Raw genomic sequence first — 17,068 nt, forward strand, 5'->3', positions numbered from 1 at the left:
ATTATTTAGAATCTTATTACTTACACTATTCATTTGAATTATTATTATGGACACAATCTGAATTATCTACGTTTTTTTTTCCCGATTGAAAAATTATTTAAGTGCAGGAATGACTGCTAATAATAATTTGAGAAATTTGCGTAATACATTCTATTGAAGATATTAACCCAGGAAAATTTAGTTTTCATTCTATTAATAAACATTTATTTGATATAAATTAATTATAGTTACATCTAGAAATAAATTGTCCTCACTGAACATCAAACGTGTTAATTTTGAAATTATAAACAAATAAAAATTTGCCTAATACGCACCTGCAGTTACTCGTACCGAGGAAATCTTCAGATTTAATTTAGTTAACTCTGGGACCAACTAACATGCAGTTGCGTACACGGTGAAAAGACATTTCGGAATCTTACCTGGATTTGCTCTCATAAAACCTGTGGGTTAGTTTCCATAGTGAATACAGTGTCGAGGAAAATCTCTGTTAAGGATTTTTATGCTTAATGTTCTATTCATACTGCTGAACTTTATTCTTTCTGTAAGTTTATACAGATAATGTTTAAATGACTTGTTGACAATAATTTTCATTTTACTTATTAATCTCATTGTGTCTGCATCCTTGTTTGGCGACATCGTGGAGAACGCCCATTGGCAGCATGCAGTCGATATCGTCATACTGGCCCATCACCTGGAGTAATGCTATGGGGTGACATTTGATACACGTCTCGATCTCCTCTTGCTCGCATTGCCACATTGTAAGCACAACAGCAGCCAGCAGCTGTTACATTTCTGATGTGTTAGGGCTAGTTGCTCTACCTTACCTTTCAGGTCTCCAAAACGCTACTTTCAGAAGGACAATGCATGACCGTGTGTGGCCCGCACTATCCTGACCTTCATTGACGCAGAACATGTTTAACTGCTGTTATTGCTGCCAGAGGAGGCTTCTCTGAGGACTGATTCCTCAGGATCTATACATCCAAATATCATGAAAATTTAATCACTTGTTCTTCTAACTATAATATATGTGTCCAATAAATATCATTCTGTTATTTGCATTCCTTCTTGGTGTAGCAATTTTAATGGCCAGTAGTGTAGAAAAAAGAAAATTATTTCTTGCATAAGCAGGGCCGGATTTAAGCTTGGTGGGGCCCTAAGCTACTGAAAATGATGGGTCCCTTATAAGTTCAATTCCATTTCTATACACCTAAAGTAAACTGTCATTATTTTTTATTGTTGAGTATTAATATTAAATTATTAAAAAAAATTGATAATAGTACTTGATTGTTAAATGTGATTGTGATGAGACTATAATGTAGAACCTTTCATTTATTGCACATATTTTTCAAAGGAGGAAAAAAAGTTACAGCAGAAACACATTTTAAGATCATCATAAGCACATTTTAAGCAAATAGTAAAAATTTGGCATGCAGGAAGGGCCATTATATATTTAACAGAGTTTTTTTTTTGTTTGCTTGTTTGTTTTTTGAAATTCTGAATAACAGCATGCAATGACTTTTATGCACAGTTTCGTAGCAATGTATTTATTTACATAAATATTAGGCGTGCAACATTCATTTTTACGAAGGTTTATTTTTTTCTCGCAAATCTGTATTAAAATTTTTTGATTAATTTAATAAGATTAAATCCTTTTTTTTAATGAGTATTTGAGTTTCAATGAATAATGAATTTCAAACATGATAGTTCTAAACTGTTGTTAAAATTTTGTCATTTTGTTTTCAAATGCCTATCATATTTATATCTTGTAAACTAAAGCTTTCAGAAGTTATATAGGTGTCTAGTAAATATTTAGAATTATGAATGAATGAAATGTATGACTGTCAGTCATATCAAAAAGTATTACTTTTGGTATTTTATTTATCTTAACTGCTTTTTTAGGGCTCCTATAAAAGGAGAATATTACATTTTGTTCATAGACTAAAAATTTTATTTATTTAATTTTCTTATTATGTAGGTAGTTGTGGTATTTTTGATCCAAATGTGTGTCTAAATTGTTTTCATTTTATAATAAATGATTTTTCTACTGACTTAGTCTCTCTCTCTCTTTTTTTTTTTCTAAAAAAATATATAAAATGAAGAGGAATACTATTTTTAAACTTAAATTGATTTTTTTTTAAATATACATAAAAGCTTAACTTCATAATTTTAAGTTTTATAAAAGTAATCATAATTGAAATACACTATGAAAATTAAATTATAACAGAACATTTTATGCACCAAAACATGTAACTGCTTTATAAAGCAGTTACATGTTTTGGTGCATGAAATGTTCTGTTATATATTATAATATGTTATAATTAGGGTTGCAAGTTTGTCGCGGCGCGAATTTTCGCGACCGTTTCCACGAAATTTCAAGTTTTTTTCAAAAATTCGCGAATTTTTGAAAAAAGCGCGAATTTTCGCGCAATTTTAAAAAATTCGCGAATATTTTTTAAAATTGCGCGATTTGAACGAAAGTTATTCAATTCGCGCGATTTAAATGAAAATTATTCACAATTTGAAGTTATTATTTTTTTTTTGTTTTATCTTATCAATAAAAATATATTTATAGTTATTATTTTTCTGAAGTTTAAAAATTGATTATATTTTTTCAAAGCATTTACAAAAGTATCTAGCAAAATGACATTAGAATTGGGTTAGGCCCTATACAAGCTCCTTGCTTTTGTATTGAAATTGAATACCAAGAACAAACTGAAAGATAAGATTTTCTACATTCTAATTCTTCATAAATCTATCAATTCTTATCTCCCCCTCCATTGACCAGAGGGACAGTCCTCTCACTGTATGAGCCCCCATCTTATAGCACTCACCATGTAAAGGGGGGGAGGCAACCACAAGACATTTGTAGTTAACAAATTATTTGGGGGATTGAATTTCATTGCTGGAATTAGTAGGACTGAAAAGTTGATTGAAGACTGATGGTCACAAAAAGGTTGGTCTTCTTATCGTTTTGTTGACTGATTGACACCAATGCCTCCCTTTCCTAACAAGTCAACTAGAATATAAAAGATAAAGGAAAACAAAAGAAGAAGAAAAATTTACTCTTTCACAGGAAATTCCTAGTTGTGAGAAGGTACATATATTTACACTGATTATTTCAATAGGTATAGAAAGGCATGTGGAAATGCTTGTCGAAGATGGAACGCTATCCAAAGCTGCCTAAAGTGGCAATTCGATGTTTGTCAGTACCAACTAATAGCGTGGATGCCGCACGATCTTTTTCAAAATACAAAAATGTATTGAGTGATGAAAGGAGAAACATTAGCGAGAATAACCTAACCATGTATAATATTTTGTATCAAAATTCTGTGCATTTAAGTAACGGCATTAATATTGCTTAAAAATAAAATTTTGTAACTTTTTTATGTTTTTTATTATTTTTAAATTGATTTTCGGTGTAAATATCAGTGCATATGTTATCTGCGAAAATTTCGCGAATTTTTAAAACTTTTGCGCGAATCACCCGCGAATTTATGTCTTTTTTTTTCCCGCGACAAACTTGCAACCCTAGTTATAATATATTATAATAATATGTTCATATTATAATATAGTATCTTCTTTTAATAAGTTATAGTAAATTGTATAAAAAATATAAAATATTTATTGATACATGTAATTATTATGTCTACAATGGTTACACCTATAGAATTTTTACCTTTTACCAAAGTTCAAGGTTTTGGACTCTTTAAGACAGTTTTACCCAGTTTAAGACAGTAACTGCTTTATAAAGCAGTTACATGTTTTGGTGCATGAAATGTTCTGTTATAATATATAGCAGGGTTGGGGTTTTGAACACGACACGTGGGTTTTACTGTCTTAAACTGGGTAAAACTGTCTTAAAGAGTCCAAAACCTTGAACTTTGGTGAAAGGTAAAAATTCTATAGGTGTAACCATTGTAGACATAATAATTACATGTATCAATAAATATTTTATATTTTTTATACAATTTACTATAACTTATTAAAAGAAGGTACTATATTATAATATGAAAAGGTTTATAATTTTTGAAGCTCCACAATTCATTGAACAACAACAGTGAATACCTAATCCTTTAAATATAAACATGCTTTTAATACTGATAAATGTTTTTGCATAATGATAAGTAAGGCAATATTAAAAAATATATATATTTTTTTTTAAATATTACATTTGTTTACTTTTATTTTTCACAATATTTTTTTTTTTAAATGTTATAATTTCTACCTCACAGCATGATAAAAAAGACATTTATTTAAAAAAATATTATTTTTAAATATAAATATATTCATTTAAATTGGAAATACAAAATAACTGAAAAATATATTAACAGTTTTGAAGGGCATGACATCAGTTTCAGTTACTGACACTGGTGATGTATCACCACTATGCTAAAAGAATTGAACATAAATGAAATGAAAGTATTCTTGAATAGTACTTATAGATAAATCAACCTGTTTATGACTAACCAAGTACTTAGTCCCTAAAAGTTTAACCTGTATGGTAAGGTCAAATTTCATTTATGTACTATTGAATGAGAGGACCAATTGAACTTGATTACTGATTAATCTTCCTTTGTTTAATGTTTATATTAAAGAGTCAAACAATATTAATAAAACATTATACTTTTAAAAACAAATATTTTCTAGTAGATTTAATTATCAATATGTTATTATTAGTTCGATGTTTATTTTACCTCTTAAATATTGTTCAGATAAAATTGTGACACTATTTGAGTAAAAGGGTTTTGCACAGGACGGTTTAAACCGTGGATTAATCAATTTTGTCCTAAACCTTGCCAACCCTGCTTTATAATATATGCTGCCCGTAATACATAATCAGGGCTCAAAGTAATCCTTAATTTCCTTTAAAAAAAAGGAAAGTATTCTTAATTATTAAACATTTCAATAGATGTCCTGAAATTTTTGTGATTTTAAAATTTTGTTGAAATTAACAGGGAGAAAAATTATTGAAAATCTAAAAAAGAATTGAAGAAATTTCATGAAACAAAGTAAATAACAAAAAGAACTACGAAGTCTTTATAGCTCTCAAGTACGATATTAATCTACTTCCAGTATTAGAGACAATTACTCTTATTTGATTCGATGTGTGAGAGGAATATAGAAAAATCTCTTATCTCACTGCTCCCCCCTCATCGCTACATCATTCTCTACTGTTTCTCACAAGAAAATCCTTGTATTTTGCTACAACTTAACGATTTTCTATATTTAGACAATTTTATTCTCTTTTTTGTAAAAAAGAAAACACATTTTTAAAAAATATTTCTTTTTTCACTTAAGTACAGGAACTACTAAAATTATTACCAATTGTATATTTAAGAATTCTTGTACATATTGTACAGTGGACCGAAAAAAAAAAGATAACTTTCCCTCATAACCACCCTCAATAACTTTCGTTCTAATGATTTGATTTTCACGTACTAAGTGTCAATCTTAATGGTTCCTCATATATGAAAATTAATTAGTGCTAACTATTAATTAAGTTATGAAATCGGAGACAGAAACGTACCTTCTCTGAATAAAAAAAACTTTTTTTTTTACATATTTGGATATTTATCTCGTTGTTTATAAATTATTTGTAATTTTATTGGATAAATCCGGTTATTTATATGCACAGAATGGTCAATACTTTACTTATAGGTAAAATTTTACAGCCCATCAAAGGTTTTAAAAACCAAATTACTTTTACGCAAACTATGAAAAATAATAGGCTCTGTGAACTTCTATTTTACAAAAAAATCTGAAATGTAGTTTAGCATAAATTTACAAAAAAATAGAGAGGTCTTTTGAAGAGTTAATAATGCAAATAGTTTTGAGAAACTAAATTTTTTTACCACAATACGCAAAAATTTTTAAAATAAAATCAGATGCTGATTACAACTTTATATACTTAAGTAATAAGGAATTTATTTCGAAATATATACCTTTAAATTCTGAATTTTCAACTTAAAAATACAATTTATTTACCTCAAATGATATAATGCTCATTCTAGCTGTATAATACGTTAGATTCAGTACCCAACTAATTTCTCTGATGGATTTTCCAGTTTCATATAGTGCTACTATTTTTCCTTTGAGAGTGTATGAGCAGTGGAACATTATTTTCTCTACTTTAACAATTAAAATTAGTAAAACTCTAATAAAAGCTTGCAAATCTCTCAATAATCTACAACGGCAAAACTCAACGGAAAACTCCAAGTAAAATTTACTCTGCAATTTACTAGAACCTTCAGAGCTCAGACGTCCATTTTTGACAAATTTTAATTTTTTCGAAGATTTTAAACTATTTTTTTTTTAATTTGAACTTTCCTTTAGAAAAATTAAGTTTTTATGCTTCTAGTACCTAAGATCTGTATTTTAATATTTTAGCAGGACTTATATTGTCCTTAATAAATTAAGAAAACTGTGGTAACCGTATCGTAATTATAAAGTTATCATTAAAATTAAAATTTTAAAGCCACACATTTCGTTACCACGAATTTACAAATTTTTAAAATTATATATTGAATGTTGTGGTCAATATAAACATAATAAGATACATCTTCTTAGTTTAGCCGCCACATTTTTAATTTCCTAAGGACCTTATGAACTCTACTTAAAATGGGACTATCATATCAGATGTCGATGGTGAGTTGGTTAATAATAAATTTGTAAATAAAGGAACGAAACAAAGAAACTTTTTTTTGTGATGAATGAGTAACTGATAGCAATCAAAGATCTTAGTAGTACGTACTTTATTTACGCCGCACTAGAGCTGCGCAATGGGCTATTGGCGACAGTCTGGGAAACATCCCTGAGGAAGTCAAGTGGTCACCCTCCTGCTTATTGACAGTGATGCTTGATCTCGGTGTTTTACTGGGTCTTTACGATCCGTCCACTGCGGCATAAGAATTTAGTTAAAGAACATGTTGAGCAGGTTTGAGGGGAAGAACATGTTTGCAAAATTCAGTTTCGAAATGTATAGAAACATAGGAATGTTATTTGCGACTCATTCTTACTCAAGAAAACCGTGTAACTTAAATATTTGTCAGAATTCAAATGACCTTTAATAATATAATAATAAAAATACAATGTACACTAATGGCCAATAAAATTGCTACACCAGGAAGGAATGCAAATAACAGAATGATATTTATTGGGAATATACATTATAGTTGAAGAACAAGTTATTACATTTTCAAGATATTTGGATGTACAGATACTGAGGAATCATTACTTAGAGCTGCCTCCCCTGGCAGCAATAACAGCTGTTACTCTCCTGGGCATCAAGTTGAACAGAGATTGGATAGCATGGACGGGTAGTAGATGTGTAGCGGGTAGATTAAAACATGGGACCTTATTTATTAAGCTTTGCAAATCGAGAGGTGATCTAAAGAAAGGGTGGGTTTAAACATTCCCCTTTTTTAAGAGCACATTTAGACCAAGTTAGAATATCTCCACACCCTAAGAAAGGTATTTATAAATATTAAGGAATAGAAATTCTAACTATAATATCAATATTTGAATTTCCTTATAGTTCTACCATTCTAATTTAAAATTGAATTTTATATTACAACAGATATTTATCGTGACAAAAAGTTTAGGACCAAATATCGAATTCGTGAAAGTTTACTCTGAATTAGTCTGTATAGAACACCGTTAACATATATTTTAAGAATTCGTATCAAAGATGACAACAAAAATGTAATGAAATGGGAGTTGCAAATTTTTTAAAGCATTAAAAACAAAAATTCTACGAAATTTAACAAATCAAATGGAATAAAGAGGATGTAATAAATACTAAAAATGACTTAATTATAGGTGTTTTTAAACTCTTCTCTATTTCTTGTTCCTTACACCCACCTTCTAGCGTTTTTGTACTATAGTCGGATAAAGATTAATTTGCGACCCTTACCTAGTAAACTTCTTTGTTTTAGCTTAGGATTATGGTAAAGCATATGAAAAGTGGTCTCAGCTATTGATAATAGCATGACTGTGTCATAGTTACGGAGTTATTATTAAAACTTTCATTAAACCAGAAAAGACATTTATATTAAAAAAAATCATCTAGTATAATAAGGGATACTAACAAGCTTGAAACTAAATGGTTACATGTGTTTATATAGTAAATAAAATAACTGTAAGATTTTAATTATTAAACATTTTTTATCGATATTTTATTTTTCAGCAATACCAGGGTGCACTGAAGTAAGTCTCTCAAAGAGTTTGAAGAAAAGAGGACGCCTAAAAGACAAGTTGTTTAACAAAAATAGCGTGAAAGTTGCAAATAATGCCAGCGTGATAATACCAATTACGTGAATAAATAGAAAGTATTTGTTTATATGAGTTTTCATAGATAATTTTATAATTTATAAGCTTGCCCTTCGTATGTATGTACTTATTCCTCCTCTCATTCTGACTGGAAATTCGACCTTGTTTTCGATTTGTTTTTATAAAATACAGATGATAAAAGCTATGTAAGAAATAGGGTTTAAATGTGCATCAGTAGTTTTCTGAAAATTATGCAGGATTCAAAAAGTTTTTTGCTCTGAATATATTAGTTACATGATCAGCTAGCAGTAAAAATTGAAGAACATAACAAAAACGGAATTATTTTTTATTAAATTTATTAGTAAAGTATTCTCTTTATTATATTTGAAGAACAACGACATCAATTTACTGTATTTAAAATGTCGTACCTGAGTTTTTACATACCTGTTACCACAATTCGTTGTAAAATTCTGTTCTGTTAGCTAGGCTTCAATTTTAAATTTGATATATTTCTTTAATACAAAAATTCAAATATATAAGAAGAGTAAATTAAGGAGGTATTGAATCTATCTTATTTTTCGGTTGGCTAAAGCTTGGTAAGTATGCATACTCTTTTATTCGCTCTGGAATCCTTTAGAAAGGAAACGTGAATACATATAAACATACAGTACATTTATTTGATTTAAATTAACTCCCTTGTATCTTTTTTGTTTTGTGCCATTTTTGAGGAATATAACTCTGTTGTTCTCTAATCCTGGCTGTTAATATATATTTTACGAATCCTTATAAGAAATGGAATAAAAAACGTGTGTAAGGATCAAATTAATATTTAGGAGAGAAAGGACAAACACGCTGCTGAACTTTGATCAAAAACATGATATAACGAGGTTAATTAGAGATGAAGGATTAAAATCATCTGAAATTAATTTTATCGAGAACAAAATTTTTAAGGCATTGTGTTGAAAGCCAAGTATATTTCAAAAAAATCAACAGATTTTTTTTTCTGTCTTTTCCTGACTCAAAGAATATTTAGTTAGAATTTTTTTTTTCTCAAGATATATCACTCATTTCAATATATCAGATATTTCAATATAATATACTAGAATAAGTTGTTAGTAAAATAATAAAATCATAGCAATCCAAGTACTTAAGTTTTTGAATTTTATCACCGTATAAAAAGTTCATGTTTATTTCATATATATGTTATAAGAGTCAGAAGGTGTAACAAGTTCTCATTTTTCACTTTAAAAAAAATGTAAAAAGGGAAGCAGAAAATAAACCAGTTTATTGAATCAAAATATATCGGCAAGTTTTTCATAATTCCAAATTTTTGGCATATCAGTTTTCAGTTCTATAATAAAGTATTTACTCCGGTTTTTGAAGTGGTTAGTAGTGGCATAAATTTTTTGTTCTTTTCTTGCTTGAATAAAAGTTTGAGAAAACAATCATATTTCGTATTACACGTAAAGGGGAACCACAAAAATATCTTTCAGATTGCTTCATTCCATTTAAAAGCTCAGTAATCTCAATGAATTTTTTTTATAATGAATAATTTTTTTAGCATCTTTGAGAGACTTTGTGAATATAACGAGATGTTCTTCATATTTTTGTACTTTTTAACTCAAACAGAAAATCAAAGTAACTCGCTATTTAAGTATAGGAATTAAACCATATTTATGGAAGTTATAAAAATAACTAATTATAATCAAGATTAAATTGAAATTAAAATGATCAAATTTCGCGTTACACACTAAGAAAAATAAACGAAAATGTTTTTCAGATTGCTTTTATTGGTATATAAAATCAAATAACTTGCAATTTAAGCATCGGAATAAAATTATATTCATGAAAGTTAAAAATTAGTTTATTTTAATTAGTTATATCAAAATAATCACATTTTGCGTCACACGCAAAGGAAAAAACCATAAAACAGTTTTTTTTTTGTTTTTGTTTTTTTTTTATTTATTATTATTCTTAATAAGTAGGGTAACATCTTTCTGAATAAAACATAAAGCTTTTCTTATTAACTCAACCTAGAAATAAAAGTAAGTTTGATTTTAAGTATCAAGGTATAACTGCTATAAAAATAACTTATTTTAATTAAAACTATCAAATTTTGCGTTAAACGCTAAGGAAAACCACGAAAATGCTTTTTTTAAAAATTGCTTGTATTGGTAATAAGATTTTAGCTAAATGTATATTATCTAAAAGAAATTATTTTTTAATAACCAATAATTTTTTTTTCATCCTTGTAAAGCTTATCATCTTTGTGAATGTAACGAAACGCCCTTATTATTTTTAATTCAATTCAGAAATCAAAGTAATTAACAATTTAAATATCGGAATACAATCATATTCATGAAAGTTATAAGAATAGTTCATTTTAATGAAGATTTAAATTAAAATAATCAAATTTGCGTTACATTTGAAGGAAAACCACGAAAAAGTCTTTTAAATTGCTGAATGGTAATAAGTTTCCAGCTAAATGTTGATTATCGCAGTGAAATTTTATTTTATAATCAATAATTTTCTTATCATCTTCGAAAAACAATTTGTCATCTTAGTGAATATTCTCAAACAATCTTCTTACATTAATATTTTTTTACGTAATCGAGTAACTTGCAAGTTAAGTATCAAAATAAAAGCATACTTATAAAAGCTACTGTAGTAACTAAATTCTGCAATAAGTTCTAAATTCTGCAATAATATTCTAAGCTAAGAAAAACCACGACAACGTTTGTCAGATTTCTTGATAATAGGATTCCAATCCGAAATGTTCATTACAGCAATGAAATCATTTCTTAAAAATCAATAATTTTTTTTATCATCTTTGATATATAGCCTATCTAAGTAAATGTTACGAAATACTCTAAAAAAATTTTGGCCCCTTTTTGTATTTTTGTACACAACCCAGATATCAAAGTTACTTGTAATTTAAATACAGGAATAAAATCATAATTTGAAAGACTTTTTGAATGAAAATAATTTGAATTTACATTAAACACAAATGAAAACCATGAAAAAGTTTTAATAACAAACTAATTGAACGCTAGCAGACAATTATGAGACTCTATATCAACAATTATTAACATTTTCCTATTTATTGTTCTTCATGAAATTAAATGTTTTGCGCAGCTTAGATTGCTCATAAAACTGTTCTTTATTTTATTTTAATTATTTTATTTTTTTTAGTATTTTTATATTTTTTATATGTTTATATAAGTTACTATATAAGGTAGTATAAGGTAGTCTTAGTTTATATAAGCACTTACATTGCTTTTTTTTTTTTTTTAAATTTTATTTATTTCAAGTATTTGAATTTTAGAACAATATAAGAATCAACTTTTAAGAATATATATTTTTTATTTTAAAGTTTACAAATTATAAATCTTTAAAGAATTTGAAAAAAATGTGTTCAGATTTGTCTAGCATAAAGACAATGTTATTATTTATCATAACAATTTACAAAAATCAAATAAAAGAAATAGAGTAGATACCACATTAGTCTAAGTTCACCCTGACATTCGTTTGGCATGGTGATTGATCTTTATGTCTTTGTCTGACTGAGTAGTGCCGTAGATAGGAGGAACCCGCAAGAGGAAGTGAAGGTTCTATCTTCCCGATGGCAACGAAAAACCGGTTTTCAGGTTTGCCTTATTTTTGTGGTTTATCTTATTATTGGCGTTTAAAAAAAATTTACTACCATCTTTTTTTTGGTGAGTGTTTAGTTGTACTAGATCTGATTTAGAATATAACAATATACTAAAATATAAAAAATGGATAATAAATTATATTTTTTTCAAGGTTAATAAACTTTCAACTCGATTTAGAAATATGTATTAACTTAGTTAATTACTTATTAATAATTAATTTGATAATTTAATTTTACAATTCTAAACTACTGACAGAGCCTTTAGTGGAGTGTATTTTAATGCAGAGCTGCCATCTAGTGTTGGAATTAGTAAATCCCTACAAAAATGAAATGAAAATAGAAAGTTATTATTATTGTTAATTTACGTCGCACTAGAGCTGCACAATGGGTTTTTGGCGACGGTCTGGGAAACATCCCGGAGGATGATCCGAAGACATGCCATCACAATTTTGATCCTCTGCGGAGGGGATGGCACCTCCGCTTTGGTAGCCCAACGATCTGCGCGCGAAGTCGAGCACTTTACGGTAGCACAGTTTAACGAGGACCCATACCGCACACCCTCAGTCCCTACGCAGACTGATCTAAGTGGTCACCCACCAGCACACTGACCGCAGTCAGTGATGCTTGACTTCGGTGATCTGCTGGGAACCGTGTCTTAACGATCAGTCCACTGCGGGATTTTACTATACTTGAATATTATTTCAAGAGCACAATAAGCTTGAAATCAGAGATTTTCTGCCCACGCTGAAAATGCCTTAAACCTTCTTAGGAGAAGCATTATTGACATGCAATTGCATTTCTGTGAAAATAATAAAAAATAAAAAAAAACAGATTAGTCGCATATACTTGAATTGGTTTTTGAATTTAGATATTTAAATTTAAGCAAAAGGAGGGAGCACATTATTCTTAATCTATAGCTTTAAAAATTATCTTGTGTGTGTGTAAAATTATTATCTAAAGTTAATGTTAGCCTCTTCTGAGAAAGAATGGTTCTTCGGAAATTCGTTGTCTTGACGCTTCAGCTTTTTAACTTCGTCTAAAGAAGGAAAATAAATTATAGTCAATAAAATTCAAGCGAGAAAACAACAATATCTGTGAAAACCAGCAAATCCCAGTTTTGGGGTAAATAACGAAACAATATAACGATTTTCGGGTGGAACAGAAAGAAATTGAAAGGAGATCGGTAGAACTATATCTAAGAATCATTAGGCAATCAAATTGGTTTTGCCGTTTTTTCATCTTTTCTTCTTAACTAGGAATTCGATAGTTTCCAACTATCTTTTTGTTACTCCTCGCATATCAGTTTGCGACCTATAATTGAGTATAATATTTAGATTAAATTATTAATATACATTTATATAAACAATTTATAATAAGAATGAGAAAACGGAACACTCTGTTCATATATTTTAAGAATGCTTGTGGCACTTGAAGTCGCAATTTGATTAAAAACTTCATGTTTGGTGACGCAAATAAATGTTTCAGTCAGAATTTTATCAAAATCTAAGGAATCACTGTTGAGCATATAAATGGATTTAAAATTAATTAGAAAAATAGCAATAATCCAATTTATCAAACTAATAAATTATACCAATCCAAATAATCAAACTAATAAATCTAGCAATCGAAACTAACTAATAAATCTAGCAATAATCACTTTACATCCCCCATTTAGTCTATGGCATACAAACTGGTCTTCATACATGCTATCTGTGACTGAAATAATTTTTTTTTTTTTTCGTTTAAGCATAGGCGTAGTAAGCATATAATTTTTCAAAGTCCTTTTTTAACACCCTAAAAGATAACTTTTTATGAACAATTTAAAAATTTTAGGTGGTTTTTAATTTAAATCATTTCACGATTATCACATTCATGTAAGTGTTACTGTAAATATCATTTAAGGATTTTTTTTTTAAAAAATACATAATAATTCAAGTAAAATTTTTTAGTGAAACAAAACAAAATCTAAGTATTATTGGTAATTTTTAACTACATTTGAAAGTTCGGGGGAACCACGCAAAAACTATGCAACTTTGGCAATTAGATTCGTTCGTGCAGGGTGAAAATGTTTTAACTGTATTAATTTTTTTTTCTCTCCGGTTTTTGTTATTTTATTTTTTTTCTTCTCTTTTTTCATCATTGTTCTGTAATTTTCCCCTTGTTTTCTCTACATTTTGAATTTATTTTATGAGTTCTATTTACTTGCAGCTTAAGCTCAATAAATAAAACTTATTGTTTTTCTTAATTTTCTTCTTATTTATTTAGTATGCTATATATATACATAACTACTTTTTCCTTCTGACAAATATTTTACAGCATAATTGTTAACGTGAATGACTGAAATCAAGAGAATGTCGATTTTCACCGGTGAATGTCAACAATCACATAGTCGCTTTTGGTGAATGTCCGAAATACTTATTGTATCCGATTAGATATTACTTTATTCGTCGATATTATTTTATTTATTCTCTATTTTAATATCTTTAACCTAAGAAAGTACGTGCCATAACCCAAAACTTTTGATTTTTTAAAAAATAATTCTTTCTTTAAATCCATAAAATAATACTTTTTATGAATTAAAAAGTTATATAATTTATATGTAATTTAGCAAAGTAAAAATTTAACAATGCAACAAAATTTAAGCATTATTGTTAATTGTTGTATTTATTTAGGTTATAATTATAGTTATTTGCTATTTACGAAAGATAAATTTTCTTTTAATTACCTTTATTTTCCATTAATACAGTGACATAATTTTTAAAGACACCTTTGTTAAAATCAAAAGTTCAATTTTGATTTTTTTTTCTTTTACAATTTGAAATAACTTACAGCATTATCGAATTCAAAATTTAATTTCTGATTTTTCAAGGATTAATTTCTTGATAAAACGTGATAGACTATGATGAATGTTCTTAGAATTTTTAACTAATAAGTTCCATTTTATACGATATATCCTTTTTTTTACTATGAATTAATGTGAAATATGGCGCAAGATTTTCTTACATTTCAGCAAATGGTGGTGCTTAAAACTATTTTATTTCATTATCAAATAACTTTAAAAAATTTCATTTCGACCTTATAAGACCGGATTGAGTCAAATGCATAACAATATTAAGTGGCAGATTATGTAATTTTATTCTTTTAGCTTTTAAAGACATTCCATATCTAATAATTACAAGGTTAAATAATAAATGTATGTTATAAAATGTCTTACTTTCTCAAAACTGTACGGAAATAAGTTGCGAATGAAAAAAAAACTGTATTTAGCTTTTTTACATTCTGATTGTTCTGGGCAAAGAGATTATTTCGCTAAATACAAGCCTAGACAAATTTATGTAAATACCCAGTTTTTCTATTGTATTTCATGATAATTCACGCTATTTTTCAATCAAAACTGAATTAAGTTAAAATAAAGTATTATTTGTTATATTTACTCTTACTGGAAATAGAGTATTTAAAAGTGGCATTTTTGTGTATACAACACTTGGATTGGTAATGACGTCAAGCTTTTCTTAAGAATCTTAAGCTTTTACTGAAACTAATTAGTGAGAAACTTTGTGTAGTCTATTTTTTTTATAAAACAAAACATCAAAATTGAGACTTGCTATGGCTTCTCAACATGCCCTGAATGCCTTAACTTATACTTACATCAACATGTCTTATTACTTATACTCGCATTAACTATTGCCGATGCTGGCAAAATTTCTGTTATTTTTTGGGCTCTAAAAATTTCAAATTTTTAACATGATTTGTACAAACATATATCAATTCAGAGCATTCTTATTAAGAAAAAATTAAGATTATAAAAATCATTAAGTAAGTAACGGCGAGTGTATGCCTTTTAGTTTTGCATACTTAAAAACGATGTTATAAATTTTCATATCAATTATTTTCTTAGGCTCAACGATTGGAAACTTTTTGTATTCGTATAAAAATAAAACATTATTAAGGAATATAAAAGAAATAGGTGCCTCAGTGAAATTATTTATCTATTTAATATCAATTATAATTTATCTATTAAGACTTAAATAGTCCAAATTTTTTTTTTCTTACCCTTTCCCATCCAATCATATAAATTTTCGGGACGCTTAATTAGTATTTTAGGGTTTTTTCAATTTATTATTCTCATTATCGACTCTCATTCTGATAGAGGTAAAATACATGCACCGGAAATTTAGGGTAATACAATTTTCTATAAAATGCATGACTTATTGTTTAATCTAAAATTAACTAGTTTCTAAAATAAATAAATAAAAATAAATGTCTCTTTGAAAAATTGTTCCCGCTGCTTTTAATATTATATTTTTTAACCATTGTTGAAATAAAGTTAGCATGAAACGAAATATCTATTTTATTTCTATTTACTAATTAATTTTATACGTCGCGTGAAATTTTTTGACATATATGGATTCCAAAATACTTTTGTAGACCGTCAAACAATTTGGAAAAACAGCGGATTTAGAGAGGATCAGATTGCAAAATGCTTCAAATACAAAGGATGATAGAAAAATGTAATCCATGATTAAGTATTTTATCTTCTTAGGTTTTATTAATATCCTAAATTTAATAAGTACAAATATAAATTATGATGCGATTCTTCTACACGCTTCCTCAATGATGATTCATAAGATTTCGAAAAGCTTATTTTCTTCCTTGTCATCCTATTTCTGGGTTACTTTAAAAAATTCCACATCCATTATTTTACAAGAGAAAAATAATTTTTTTGAAATGTACCATAAAAAGTATAACCTTTATTTTCTAACTATATTATGCTTTTTTTTATAAGTATTTTGTGTTCTAGGTGTTAATAGCTCAGAAATTGTTCCAAGTAGAGTTATTGCTGAGGAATTGTTCCATCTTAATGGATCTGATAGCATTTCGTATGGAATTTCCCAAATTGTTTCATTACCTGAAGATCAAACGTTTAAAAAATGTACTTAATATTGATAAGGAAAATAGGACAGAAAATTTTTCTGAAAAATTGCAATAAAAATTAATAGAATTTAAAAGTGTAGAATTTTAAGTTGGTAGATATCGCAAATTGATATTTACACACTGTTTTCATATTTCAAATTGATAACTCAAAACATATTCCAGTATATTTTTTTAATGAATATTTTAAGCATTATAAAAATAAAAATATCTTTA

The 17,068-nt window shown here is 27.7% G+C and overlaps 1 long non-coding RNA gene across 2 annotated transcripts; it reads left to right on the plus strand.

The window, feature by feature from the left end:
• Positions 1-11,787: 11,787 nt before the first annotated feature.
• Positions 11,788-17,011, plus strand: LOC147807561 (uncharacterized). Of its 2 annotated transcripts, none has more exons than XR_015434526.1 (2): positions 11,788-11,915; positions 16,722-17,011. It is a non-coding gene; the product is annotated as an uncharacterized LOC147807561 (long non-coding RNA). The 2 variants fall into 2 exon arrangements; XR_015434527.1 differs by lacking the exon at positions 11,788-11,915 and adding an exon at positions 15,363-15,412.
• The last annotated feature ends 57 nt before the right edge of the window (positions 17,012-17,068 follow it).

Source organism: Parasteatoda tepidariorum, chromosome 6 (assembly GCF_982258835.1).
Source record: "Parasteatoda tepidariorum strain Cologne lab strain chromosome 6, Ptep-v5.0, whole genome shotgun sequence".
NCBI classification, from domain to species: Eukaryota; Metazoa; Arthropoda; class Arachnida; order Araneae; family Theridiidae; genus Parasteatoda; species Parasteatoda tepidariorum.